At 41.8% G+C, this 12,786-nt stretch overlaps 1 long non-coding RNA gene across 1 annotated transcript; it reads left to right on the top strand.

The window, feature by feature from the left end:
- The first annotated feature begins 3,016 nt into the window (after window positions 1-3,016).
- On the top strand, window positions 3,017-9,095 carry LOC146632498 (uncharacterized). Its single transcript, XR_014906198.1, has 5 exons — window positions 3,017-3,494; window positions 4,824-5,086; window positions 5,180-5,351; window positions 5,736-5,856; window positions 6,161-9,095. It is a non-coding gene; the product is annotated as an uncharacterized LOC146632498 (long non-coding RNA).
- Window positions 9,096-12,786: the final 3,691 nt, after the last annotated feature.

Raw genomic sequence — 12,786 nt, 5'->3', positions numbered from 1 at the left:
ATCTCTTTTATGCGTTTATACACAGGTCACGCTGATTACTGAACAAAAACCCAAAGATCAGATGTTAAACAGATTTATTTGCTCTCTCTCCTCCTTAAACATGTTTTTAATGTTAGTTATAATTCAGAATTGGCGACTGAAACACGTAGGACACATAAGAACATCAGGAAATAAAACACTGATAAATATAACCTCAGTAAAAGAAGTCAGCGGGGGTTATTACAGCTGTGTACCGGGGGTCCAGCGATGGACTTGTGGTTCTGTGAACAGCACAAATGCCAGGTGACTGTGAAATAACTAACAGCACTTCTTCCACAAATGAAGCCAGTAACTTACTATCCTAAAAGATTAGCCCTAGTTGCTTGTGCTTTACCTCCATGCGTGAGATCAGTATGTGCAGCAGCTTAAGCTGTACAATGTTTCAGGAAATAGTTCATTTCACCTTTTGACACTGTTAGTTCCACACGAGGTAGATGTCTACTACTGCAGACTAAAATTACATTTCTGTTACCTACAAGACACTTAATGTTACTGTTACTCTCACTCCGGTCTCATGTATTCATGTCCAGGTTTGTTCATGTTCATGTCAGGGTTCTTCATGTTGCGTTTTAGTTCACCCAGTTTAGGTTAAAGTTTAGTTTTGCATCAGTTTGCCTTGCCCCTTTCTTTGTACCCTTCTATCAGCCTTATTGAAGTGCTGGAGTGATGATCATCACTCCATAAGCCAATGAGATTATCGCATGACATTTTCGAATGGGGATATTTCTTTTGAACTGTTTTCAATTTAACGTAATATTTAAGTGTTTCTTAGTTTTAGACTAGCTGGTTAGTCTATTTCAACGTTTTAAACCATATCCCAGGGTTTTTACTTCACCATTGATGGGGTTTTAACAAGCAAATAAAAGACAGAGCTTAATTCTGTAAAGATTAGATGAAAAATACTCAAAGGATAAATTCAATTGGTTTATTATTTTGTTACATAAGTTGGAAAAAGGAAAACAAGTAACTACAGAAACAACAAAAGAAAAGTTAAACAAGCAAATAAGTAAATGAAGGGGGGAAAGAAGGAGGGGAGAAAACCCCAACAACCCCCTCTGAGCAAGCACGAGGCGACAGTGGGGAGGAAAAACTGCCTTTTGACGGGCAGAAACCTCCAGCAGAACCAGGCTCAGGAGGGGACAGTCAACTGCTGGGACTGGTTGGGGGGGGGAGGGTGAAAAAAGAAAAAAGATGAAGAAGGTGGAGAATATGTGTTAGGGGGGACAGGAGAGGTGAAAAGTAAGATGGATCACAGGTGGAGGAGGACGAGGCTAAATCATCTGAATAAGCGGCAGAACCAGCCTTTTTTCTTCTTTTTCAGGTATTTTTCCATGAGCTCGTTCTCCAGGATAAGGGTTCTCAATTGATCATTTGTTTCTGCATTCTGCTGCTCGAGTTGCTGGCATCTTTGCTCCATTTCTTTTAAGGTTTCTTGTTTTTTTCTAAGCTTTTCTGTCAGGTCTTTGTATGCTGCCTCCTCCATTAGATTTTCTAACAGCTCATTTTTTCTCTGGATTTCTTGACTCGTACGCTGCAGGTCTTCATGTATTTTCTCTTGTTGTTGCTTTTGTGCCTGCATTTCAATTATTTGGCTCTTCAAGTCACTGGACTTCAACAACATCTCCTTAATGACCGCTGAGTGTTTCCTCTTCATTCCATCAATCCTACGCTGCATCTTTGAACATCGTTTTTCCAGTATTTCCTTTTCTCTTTGCAGTTCATTACAAAATTCTAGATTCCTTCTCTCAAAGTCCCGGAGAATACGTTCTTCTTCTTCCTGTTGCTTTTTTTCTTCTTCCTGTTGCTTTTTTTCTTCAAGAAGCTTTTTATTTTTGAGCTTTGTTTTAACAGACCACACTATCAGATCCTTGTACAATTTCTGTGTGGCTTTGAGTTTGTCCTGCATTTGTATTTCCTTTTCTCTTTGCAGTTTAAGTGTTTCGTCATGTTCTTTATTATAAAATTCTTGCAATTCTAGATGCCTTCTCTCAAAGTCCTGGATAATACGTTTTTCTTCTTCCTGTTGCTTTTTTTCTTCAAGAAGCTCTTCATTTTTGCACTTTGTTTCACCAAACCTGACTATCAGATCGTTGTACAAGTTCTGCATGGCTTTGAGTTCGTCCTGCATTTGTATTTCCTGTTCAGTCTTCTGTTGGTGGATTTTTTCAATTGTTTTCTCCGCTTCATTGAGCTTTCCTCGAAGCACCTGATTCTGTTTCTCAATGTTTTGGAGATCCCACTGTATCTCCTCAATATTAGCTTTCTTTCGTTGAAGCTGGGCAGATGTTTCTTTTAATTCAGCACTCTGTGTTCCTGATGAAAGAAAACGAGAAAAGATCTTCTCTCGTCCTTCATCAAACTTCACTCCCGAGCCCTCATTGATCATTTTTATATCAGGCTGGCGTTGCTGTTTTTCTTCCAGGTCTTTATTTCGTGCTTCCAGTTGTCTGCACTTTTCCTCTAGTTGAAGCTTCTCTTCTTCAATTTGTTTAATTTTGTAATGTAGGTCAGATTTTTCCTTCTGACTTTCATGTAATGCTCTTTGGACTGATAAGACACCATCCGTGGTCATTTCTCCTGGAGAGATTGGCCGGCCAGAACACAAAGGACAGGCAGCATAATCTTTTTGTGTTTGTTGGCGTTTTTGTGCAGGCATGTTGGAGCCTGTGCACAGTGACTCTGAAAAGGCTTAGAAATATTTCCAAATGTATCTCTGGTCGAACGTTTGAAGGCTGTGAACAAACTGATTTTAAAATTGCTGCTTCTGATCCCTATTTATAGACTTTCGTGGCTGCGAATTTGACGTCAGCGCTCTTTGAGCCTTTGATCCTTTGTTCGATCACAGGATCACAGGATCACATGACAGCTGTGCGTAATTCTGCGCATGCTCAGAGAATACACATTGAGATGCACGGTTTTGTTTTGTTTTGAATTTTTTTAAATACCCTGAAAACAGTGTTGCCAACTTAGCGATTTTGTCGCTATATTTAGAGAGTTTTCAAACCCCCCTTAGCGTCGTTTTTTTTTTTTTTTCTAAAAAGCGACTAGCGACAAATCTGGCGACTTTTTCTGGTGTTATTGGAGGCTTATTTATGACGACTTTTGACGTGAAAGCGCTTGTTGCTCTTACTATCAACAAGCAGCGGGTGCTGCCGTGGGCACATCGCTCGTGCCAAAGCGCTCACAGGCGGAGGATAGTCCTCCTCCAGCCGCTACACAGCAAAAATGCCAGTGTTGATTTTTCAGTGTTAGTAGATTTCAACAGAGTTCCGAGTTAGTTCAACACTTAATCGAGTTAAAATAACACATCGGGAGTTGATTCCTGAAAAGTGTAAGTGTAGATTTTAGTCGTTACTGCATTTTAACACTGTGGGTGTTAAATTAGACCACACCTTCATTTCCTGTGGAGCTTCGCAATCCAGAATCTTCGGTCGCCATTTTTTCTTGCTGATGCGGTAAGTTTTATTCGGTTAAATATTAAGTTTTAGATTGATGTTAGAACAAGTAACATGATAACTAGTAAAAGAAATAGTATTTATATCAAAATACATCATCTTTAAGTGTCATATTTGAATTTTAACTGTTTTTGTTAAGCTGGGCTACTGCTAGCTAGAACTCTGCAAAGTACCAGTTTCTTTCCTAATATTCATTTAGCATAATCTGGCTATTGGCAGACTGTAATGAATATTACATGTTAATATATTTCACAGTTTTTATTAAATGCCTTTTATTTATTTTCGAATTAAACTGCCAAAGCCTTAGGGTCAGTGGTCTCAAACTCGCGGCCCAGAGGCCACTCGTGGCCCAAAGGCCACTTGCGGCCCACGTCAGGTGAGGTGAAGAAGTATAATGCAATTTGGCCCTTAAAGTGACTTTTTTTTGTCATTAGCCAAAAATGATTTAATATAAAGGCAATGAGGGCAGAGTGTTACCGGCCCTCATGGGTAGTGTAGTCCGTGCTGCGGGGAGAACGTGTGGAACTGCCCCTCCCGTTGTGTGTTTGAGCGCGAGAGAGGGAGAAAGTAAGAGCTGTTACCGATGAGAAATGGAAGAAGAGAGCATGTAAATATAATAATAACCACTGCCGCCAAAATGAGTGCCTGGTTGTAAGAAAGCTGTTTAGATTCGACTGTACACTGTGTTCGCTGACAGTAAAGCTACAAGCCCGACAACCCAGCGTATTGGCCAGAGGTGTCATTACCACGGTTCAGAGCCGCGGACCTGGCCGAGGTAACAAGAGAGTACAAACATGTGGAGGGATTGGCTTTGTTAGTTCAGTGAGAGTCAAAAACTAATGTGTACACTTATTTCTGCATTTTTATTTTGTTAAATATGAATAAAATTACAGCAGAAGTGCTGCAAAGTGTCTGACCAGAAAGAGAGGACCATTGTGTTAATTTGGTAGTTCAATTAAAGGCATCGGTTAGTTAAGAGGGAGAGGGGGGGATGCGTTCATATTTGCAGTTTTGTCTTGTTATACAATATTTGAAATTTAAAAACGAACAAACCAAACGCTACATTGTCAGGAATATTTGTGGGGAGGGTTTTTATCGCTTAAAATATATAAAAAATAATAAAATAGAAATATGGTTCCTACTAACCCCTGTGATAGTTGAGAGAATACTGTATTGCAGTCATGTTACACAGCTTGTACTACTTAAAAAATGGATCAAGGATGTTTTTCTTAACAAAATTAATTTTAACTCAGTCTAAAGGGACTAGACATGCTAGATATTTTGCAAAGAAATGGTGTTATATGCTGGACCTTATTTTACTCTCGGCAGGTGGTGATATGCTGGTTCCCGAGAAGAGATGAACTAATCAAAGTCAGCTTTTCAAGACAGCCCCAAGACTCTTCGCAACTTGTGTTCAAATGTGAGGCCGTTGTCAGGTGATAAATGCAAGGAAGAGGCACTCAACTGACATGAAACATGTCAAAGACAACATGAAGGTGACATTTCAACATAGGCAAAAAGTGGTTCAAGAACCTGCCATAGCTTCTACTGTCCTGGACCTTTTCCCAAGATTTCTGGATACACCTGGCTTGGTAAGGCATAAAATAATTTAATGACTGCTTTGTGGTTCCTTTGTTTGTTTTCTTGTTAATGTGTTGTTTCTGTTGTTACACTTTGTGTTTAAGATTGACCAAGACTTCACAATGCTGTTTTTTGGGGAGGAAGTGTCTGGTAAGTTCCTTGCAAAGTGGCCAACATTCTTCAAGCCAAGGATCATCAAAGATTGCAAAAATCTGTCCCAGAGTACAGAATTGGATGAGCTGCTCATTTCTGCACAGCGTTACTCTAACGAGGCTGGTAAGTGTAAGTTGGAAATGGTAGATTTTGCATGCCTTTACAGCATTTGCTTAATTCCCACAACACAATATATCACTCATTTCTGTATGGTATGAAAACAAGCTTACAAACATGTTAAACCTGAAATGACATTTAATGTAGTTTGAACACAAAAAAAGTTACATAATCTTACTATTGTTATGACTCGATATCTACTTCACTTGGTGGCCAGAAGATTTTAAGTCTCTAGAAATGAATTTTTATACCAAGGCGCTGGAAAACTGCCTTATTAGAAAAATTATCAGGTGTCTAAAATGTCATCATGGTATTACATAACGTGGAAAAATGACTGCTGTGATCCTTTAAATGACAGTAATTGTGATGATCTTAATTTCTATTCTGTAGTTTGGGACTGCGAGGCGGCTGCCCTCTTTTGCTGCTTCACTTCACTCCATCATCTAAGGGAAGGACGTCTTCAAAGATTAGCACATCAGATGCTGCTCACCACCTAATGAAATTCATCAAGGTATGCTTTTTAGAATTGTATATTTCTCTTTTGATGAGAACAGATGCAAATTATCAACGGCTGATATTTTAAGATGGCAAGGTGATCCAACCTGCAGCAGATGTATCTATCCCAGACAAGCTTGGTGTTGCAGGACTGACATGTCATTGTTTCTATTAAAACTAAATGTACACATTGAAACAAAAATAATTGTGCGCGCGGAGTGAAACATTTTAATATTGTCATAATTTCAAACAGCAATGCCTCAACATCAGATTATCAATTTTGTTTAATGTGAATCACTTGGTTTCTTTCTCTCCCTCAGGTGGGAGGTAGCACAGAGGCTTTTCTTAAGGCTGGCCCCACTCAGCCATTCGTCCTGTGGGTTGGAGAAAGAAAGAACATCATCCAAAGTTTCTACCCAAAGTTTCTACATTGTCCTAGATCAAAAGGTCATTCCCTGTGTGACACAGATGGGAGATGCAGGTTTTGACAAGGCAAAACTTTTCAAGGCACATTTTTTAATTTGCCGTGTCCTTTGATAAGGCATTGGACAACTTCTACACATTCATCCAGACCATCAAGTGTATGGCATTGATGTTGGCAGCGTGAAGGACAGTCCTCGGGTCAATGAAACAAGAGGAAGTCTTCACTGTACGGTTTAAAGATATCCACTATTCAGCACTTTGACTGGAAATGTTCATCTGTTACATTTGCAAGATACACCACACAAGTTGCTCAGTGTTATTTAGACATTTGAAGTTCCAGCATGGTTTGTACCCAGGAAAGTTTTTACGTTTGACCTGTGGAGAGCCTGGATGTTCATTTATCTTTCACACGTACTCTGGTTACAAGCGGCACTTATTCCGAGCACATGGAGACTGCGTTCACTCTGAGGTCATCAACAATTTTGAGCCTGTACCTAACGATGGAACCTCTGTTTCACAGCCTGTAAATGTGGCTCATCCCATGACAATAACTACACCGGTTCCAGTTGAAAAAAGGCAAATACTGAACATGTGCAGCTCTGTTATTGCTCAAGTACAATCATCAGGAGTTCCTGAAAGTACTGTACAGTGTTTAGTTGGTTCATTGGAGGAACTGGTTAATGACATCCATGCACATGCAAAACAATCTGTTGTCGACTGTTTGTCAACTGATACATCAAGAGAAACCTTAGAAAAAGTTGAGGATTGCTTTGATCAGCTTGAAAATCCATTTTCATGTCTTAACACAGAATCTAAAAGGATAAGATATTTTGAGCAAAAATGGAAAATAGTTGAACCCATAGAGCATGTTCTTGGTGTGCGTTTTGATGTACGCAAAGATAGAACAACAGGGACATACAGGCAAGTTCCTGTCAATGATAAATTCATGTACGTTCCTATCATGGGATCCCTTTCATCTATGTTTCGAAACAGTGAACTTTGTAGCAGTTTCCAGAAAAAAAAACTAAACATGGAGGGATTGTACAGAGATTTAAATGACGGCTCCTACTTCAAAAATCACAGTTTATTCTCACAACAAGAACATGCTCTCCAGATCCAGCTCTACTATGACGATTTTGAAACTGCTAATCCTTTAGGCTCAAAAAAGGGGGTGCACAAACTTGGTTGTATTTATTTTGTTTTGAGAAATTTGCCACCAGAGTTAAATTCTGTGGTGATGAACATTCATCTTGTAGCCCTTTTTCATTCAGAAGACTTAAAAAAATATGGGTTTGATCCTATCCTAAAGCCACTTGTTGATGATCTAAAGATTTTAGAGACTGAAGGAATGCAAGTGCCCTTTTCAGCCACACCTGTGAGAGGTTCGCTTTTTCAGATTACAGGTGACAACTTGGCTTTACATAGCATTTTTGGTTTTGTTGAATCATTTAGTGCAAACTATTGTTGTAGATTTTGTTTAACTGATAAGACAGAGTTGCAGTCAGTTTTTAGTGAAGATCATGTAGGCTTAACACTGCGTTCCAAAGAACTTCATTACAAACACTGTGGTGCCATTCAACAAAATCCTGCTTTGGCCTCAACATTTGGTGTAAAAAGAAATTGTTTACTCAATTCACTTCGGCTGTTCCATATTTCAGACAACTATGCTGTAGACATAATGCATGATCTACTAGAGGGAGTGGTGCAGTATGAGTTAAAGCTTGTGTTTCAGTACTTGATTAAGACCTCTTAATATCCTTGAATTCATTGTCACAGAGAATTATAAGCTTTAACTACGGATATGCACAGAGAAGGAACAGGCCAGGTGGGCTAAAACTGGATGACAACAGCAAAGATCTTGGGCTTAATGCTGTGCAGTCATGGTGTCTTTTGCGGAATAGCCCATTGATTTTTGGAGATATCGTTTGCAGAAATGATGGACATTGCAACTTGCTACTTTTGTTAGTTCAAATTGTGAACATTGTTTTTTCACCCATTATAACTCATGGCATGACTTGCTATTTGAAACATCTGATTGCCGATCATCACAAGGCTTTCAAATCTCTCTTTCCAGAACGGAATTTGATTCCAAAGCACCATCTAATGATCCATTACCCACGCTGCATTAGAAAAATTGGGCCACTCATACATATGTGGTGCATGAGATTTGAAGCAAAGCACAAGTTCTTCAAAAGATCTGTAAAGAACTTTAAAAATATCACAAAAACACTAGTAAAAAAACATCAGAATCAATTAGCCTTTCATTTTGAAAATTTTTATTTTAAAAGATTACAGTTCGGCCCCATTAATGAAGTCTTGGCCAGCAGCTTAAAAGGCAGTGAAGCACTGAATAAAATGTTTGATGTTTCTTCTATTGTTTCTACAACTTCCTGGGTCAAAAGTTATGGTACAGAATATCAAGTTGGGATGTATGTTTGTTCTGGTGTTGAAAATGAGATGCCTTTGTTCAGTAAGATTGTCAGTATAATTGTTAGCGATTTCAATACTTATCTTCTAACTTGTAAGGTCTCAACAGTATATTTCAATGATCACTTAAATGCATTTGTTATTGAGGATGGATTAGATGTCTTTGCACTGATCTCTGTAGATGATCTGGTGTACTATAGACCTTATGATAGGCAATTTTCAAATGGCACTGATGACAAAATGTACATTGTCCCATACTGTAATTTTGTATGACTTGTTTACTTGTGGTGTATCTGAATACAAAGTATTTTGGAACGTTAATGTCTTGTATTTCTTTGTAATGGGTGGATGTTGGGGGTTAATTGTAGCAGTAGAGATATCAGAGATTAATGGGAGTTTATTGTAATCTGGTGGTATTAATGATTTGACTGACACTAGTGTTAGTGTTAGAAAATTAACACTATTCAGAGTTGAATTTTTTAACACCAGGGCTAGTGTAAAGTACCACCAACACTATTCGGTGTTAATTTTTAACACTTAACACCAGTGTAGAATATTTTTGACACTGGTCAGTGTTACTCAGTGTTAATTTTTAACTCTGTGCAGTGTTAAAATAACACTAGCTCGTTGTTAAAAATATAACACTTTGAAAAGTGTTAATTTAACACTCAAAAGAGTGGACACATATAGACACTTTTCTAGTGTTAAATTTAACACTCACAGTGTCAATTTAACACTGGCGATTTTGCTGTGTATCAGGGCAGGAGATGTTCACGTGCGTCCAAACTGCAAATGAATCGCGCACGAGCAAAGCCGCCGCTCCCGCACTGACTGTAACGCAGTCAATTCTTCTTTTACTGTTATGCTGTTTTGTGGATCACAAGGTTTAAAACTACTTGTAAACACACACACAGTAACTCCACCCTAACCTGCAGCTGCAGCGCAAATAACAACGAAAATTGTTTGTAAACGTGTCCTGGAGTTTACAGGTGCAGACAGTGCAACAGCTTCCAGGTCATTTAGGCTACGTTCACACTGCAGGTCTTAATGCTCAATTCCGATTTTTTGATCAAATCCGATTTTTTTGTCTCCTCGTCCACACTACAAATAAAATGCGACAGCAAACGCGCTCTAGTGTGAACGCTCAAAGCGGCCCGCATGCGCAAAAGAAGATGTCACACACAACGCGCTCTGTTTAGACCAAGAACAAACAGTATTGTTTGTTAAGTGCGCATGCGCCAACCAGCGTGCAGCCTGTTACAGTCGCTCCTGCTTTTCTCTTAGTTTAGCTCTTTTTTCTTACGTATTCTTTTTTTTTTCTGACTTGTATTTTCCTCCGTTTTCTATCTCTTACTCAATCATGTGGATTGAGAGAGTTTTTGTTCTTCTGGTGGCCGTGGAACTGTTACTTTTATCATGGAACGGGACCGCGGCACATCTCCTACACGCACGGACTGTTTACTCCAGAGATCAGCTGATCGCCCTGATGCCGGCCGGCTCGCTGGCCAGGCCCGCAGAAGTGCCCGCAGAAGTACCAGCTGAAATTTGGAGGAAAACACATCGGGGATGCAGAGGTCAAGGACAGAAGAGAAGAAAAAAGGTGACGGTGAGACAGCGGAGGCTCGAAGCGAGGAGGAGGTTTAAACCGTGTCTGCCGTCTATCGTGATGGGAAATGTGCGATCGTTGGCAAGTAAAATCGACGAGCTCTCAGCACTGGTACGGAGTCAGAGGGAATACCGAGAGTGTAGCCTGATGTGTTTCACCGAATCATGGCTGCACCAGGTCATTCCCGATGAGAATGCTTCCGTGGAAGGCTTCCACACTGTTCGGGCGGACAGGGACAGCATCGCTAGCGGTAAGCGTAAAGGAGGTGGGCTTGCTGTTTTAGTTAACAACCGGTGGTGTAACCCTGCCAACATAATCAAAGAAAGGATTTGTTGCCCGGACACTGAACTGTGTGCTGTTGGACTCAGGCCGTATTATTTACCCAGGGAATTCTCTCACGTCATCTTGGTGGCTGTTTATGTTCCCCCCTCTGCTAACCCCACAGCTGCATGTGACACTATCCACTCTGCCATAGCTCGGCTACAGACTCAGCACCCGAGTGCCTTTATTGTGATCTCGGGTGACTTCAACCATGTATCACTGGACAATACACTACCAACATTCAAACAATATGTGGACTGTCCCACCAGGGGAGAGAAAACTTTAGACTTACTGTATGCTAACGTCAAGGATGCATACAGCTCCTCCTCCCTCCCCCCACTTGGTAGGTCAGATCATAACCTGATTCACCTCACCCCCCGCTATGTGCCAATTGTGAGGAGGGAACCTGTGACCACCAGGACTGTTAGGAGGTGGTCAGAGGAGGCAATAGCGGAACTACAGGGCTGTTTCGAGGTGACCGACTGGGAAACACTCTGTGAGCCTCACGCCGAGGACATCAATGGGCTTACTGAGTGTATCACAGACTACATAACTTTCTGCACCGACTCCATTGTTCCAGCTCAGACTGTTCATTGTTACCCAAATAACAAGCCGTGGGTGACTAAGGACATCAAAGCCCTCCTCAACAACAAGAAGAGGGCTTTCAGAGGGGGCAACAAAGAGGAGGTGAGGAAGGTCCAGGTGTTACTAAAGGACAAGATCAGAGAGGCTAAGGACAATTACAGGAGGAAGCTGGAGTGGAAACTCCAGCAGAACAGCATGAGAGAGGTGTGGAGGGGCATGAAGACCATCACTGGATTCAGGCCAACCAACAGCAGGGGAGCTGAGGGAGGTGAGAATAGAGCCGACGAGTTGAATCTGTTTTTCAATAGATTCGACACCAGAGTGTCTGCTCCCACCCCCACAACCTCACCTGCAGTCAGCCTGGAATCCAGAGCCACACCACTGTGCCAGCCTCTCTCTTCACATGTTGCCTCCTGTGAGATTCCTGACACCCCTCCCCCACCCATCACCTTCACTCAATACCAGGTTGAGATGCAAATGAGGAGACTTCACTCAGGCAAGTCTGCTGGACCAGACGGAGTGAGTCCCCTTGTCCTCAAGGCCTGTGCCCCCCAGCTGTGTGGAGTCTTTCATAAACTGTTTATGCTGAGTCTGAGTCTGCAGAGGGTCCCGGTGATGTGGAAGACATCATGCCTCGTCCCTGTACCAAAGACGCCTTGTCCCAGTGGCCCCCAGGATTACAGGCCCATGGCACTGACCTCCCACATCATGAAGACCCTGGAAAGGCTCATCCTGGACCAGCTGCGACCCATAGTAAGACCACATCTGGATCCCCTTCAGTTCGCTTATCAGCCTCGTCTCGGAACAGAGGACGCCATCATCTACCTGCTCAATCGTGTCTACACCCATCTGGACCAGCCGGCGAGCACTGTGAGGGTCATGTTTTTTGACTTTTCCAGTGCTTTCAACACCATCAGGCCGACCCTCCTGGGTGATAAGTTAGCAGCGATGCAGGTGGATGCTTCTCTGGTGTCCTGGATTGTTGATTACCTGACAGGAAGACCACAATATGTACGTCTCCCACAGTGTGTGTCTGACAAGGTGATTAGCAACACAGGGGCACCACAGGGGACTGTCCTCTCCCCCTTCCTCTTCACCCTCTACACCACAGACTTCAGCCACTGCACAGAGACCTGCCATCTTCAGAAGTTTTCTGATGACTCTGCGGTGGTTGGATGCATCAGCAGGGATGATGAGACAGAGTACCGGGCTGTGGTCGACTCCTTTGTCACGTGGTGTGAGCAGAATCATCTGCAGCTCAACGTGGCAAAGACCAAGGAACTGATCGTGGACTTCAGGAAGACCAGGAAACACTTGACCCCTGTTTCAATCCAGGGGGTCAGTGTTGACATTGTGGAGGACTACAAATACCTTGGAGTACACATTGACAATAAACTGGACTGGGCTAAAAACACCACAGCACTTTACAGGAAGGGCCAGAGTCGTCTCTATTTTTTGAGGCGACTGAGGTCCTTCAACATCTGCCAGAAAATGCTGAGGATTTTCTATGAGTCTGTGGTGGCCAGTGCGATCCTCTATGCTGTTGCATGCTGGGGGAGCAGGCTGAGGGTCGCAGATGCCAAC

The sequence above is a fragment of the Diplotaxodon limnothrissa genome, linkage group LG5 (assembly GCF_057381915.1).
Source record: "Diplotaxodon limnothrissa isolate DT_005_m linkage group LG5, D_limnothrissa_male_GT1.1, whole genome shotgun sequence".
Lineage (NCBI taxonomy): Eukaryota > Metazoa > Chordata > Actinopteri > Cichliformes > Cichlidae > Diplotaxodon > Diplotaxodon limnothrissa.
The sequence above is the reverse complement of the archived record's forward strand: the minus strand, read 5'-3'. Positions and strand labels throughout refer to the sequence as shown.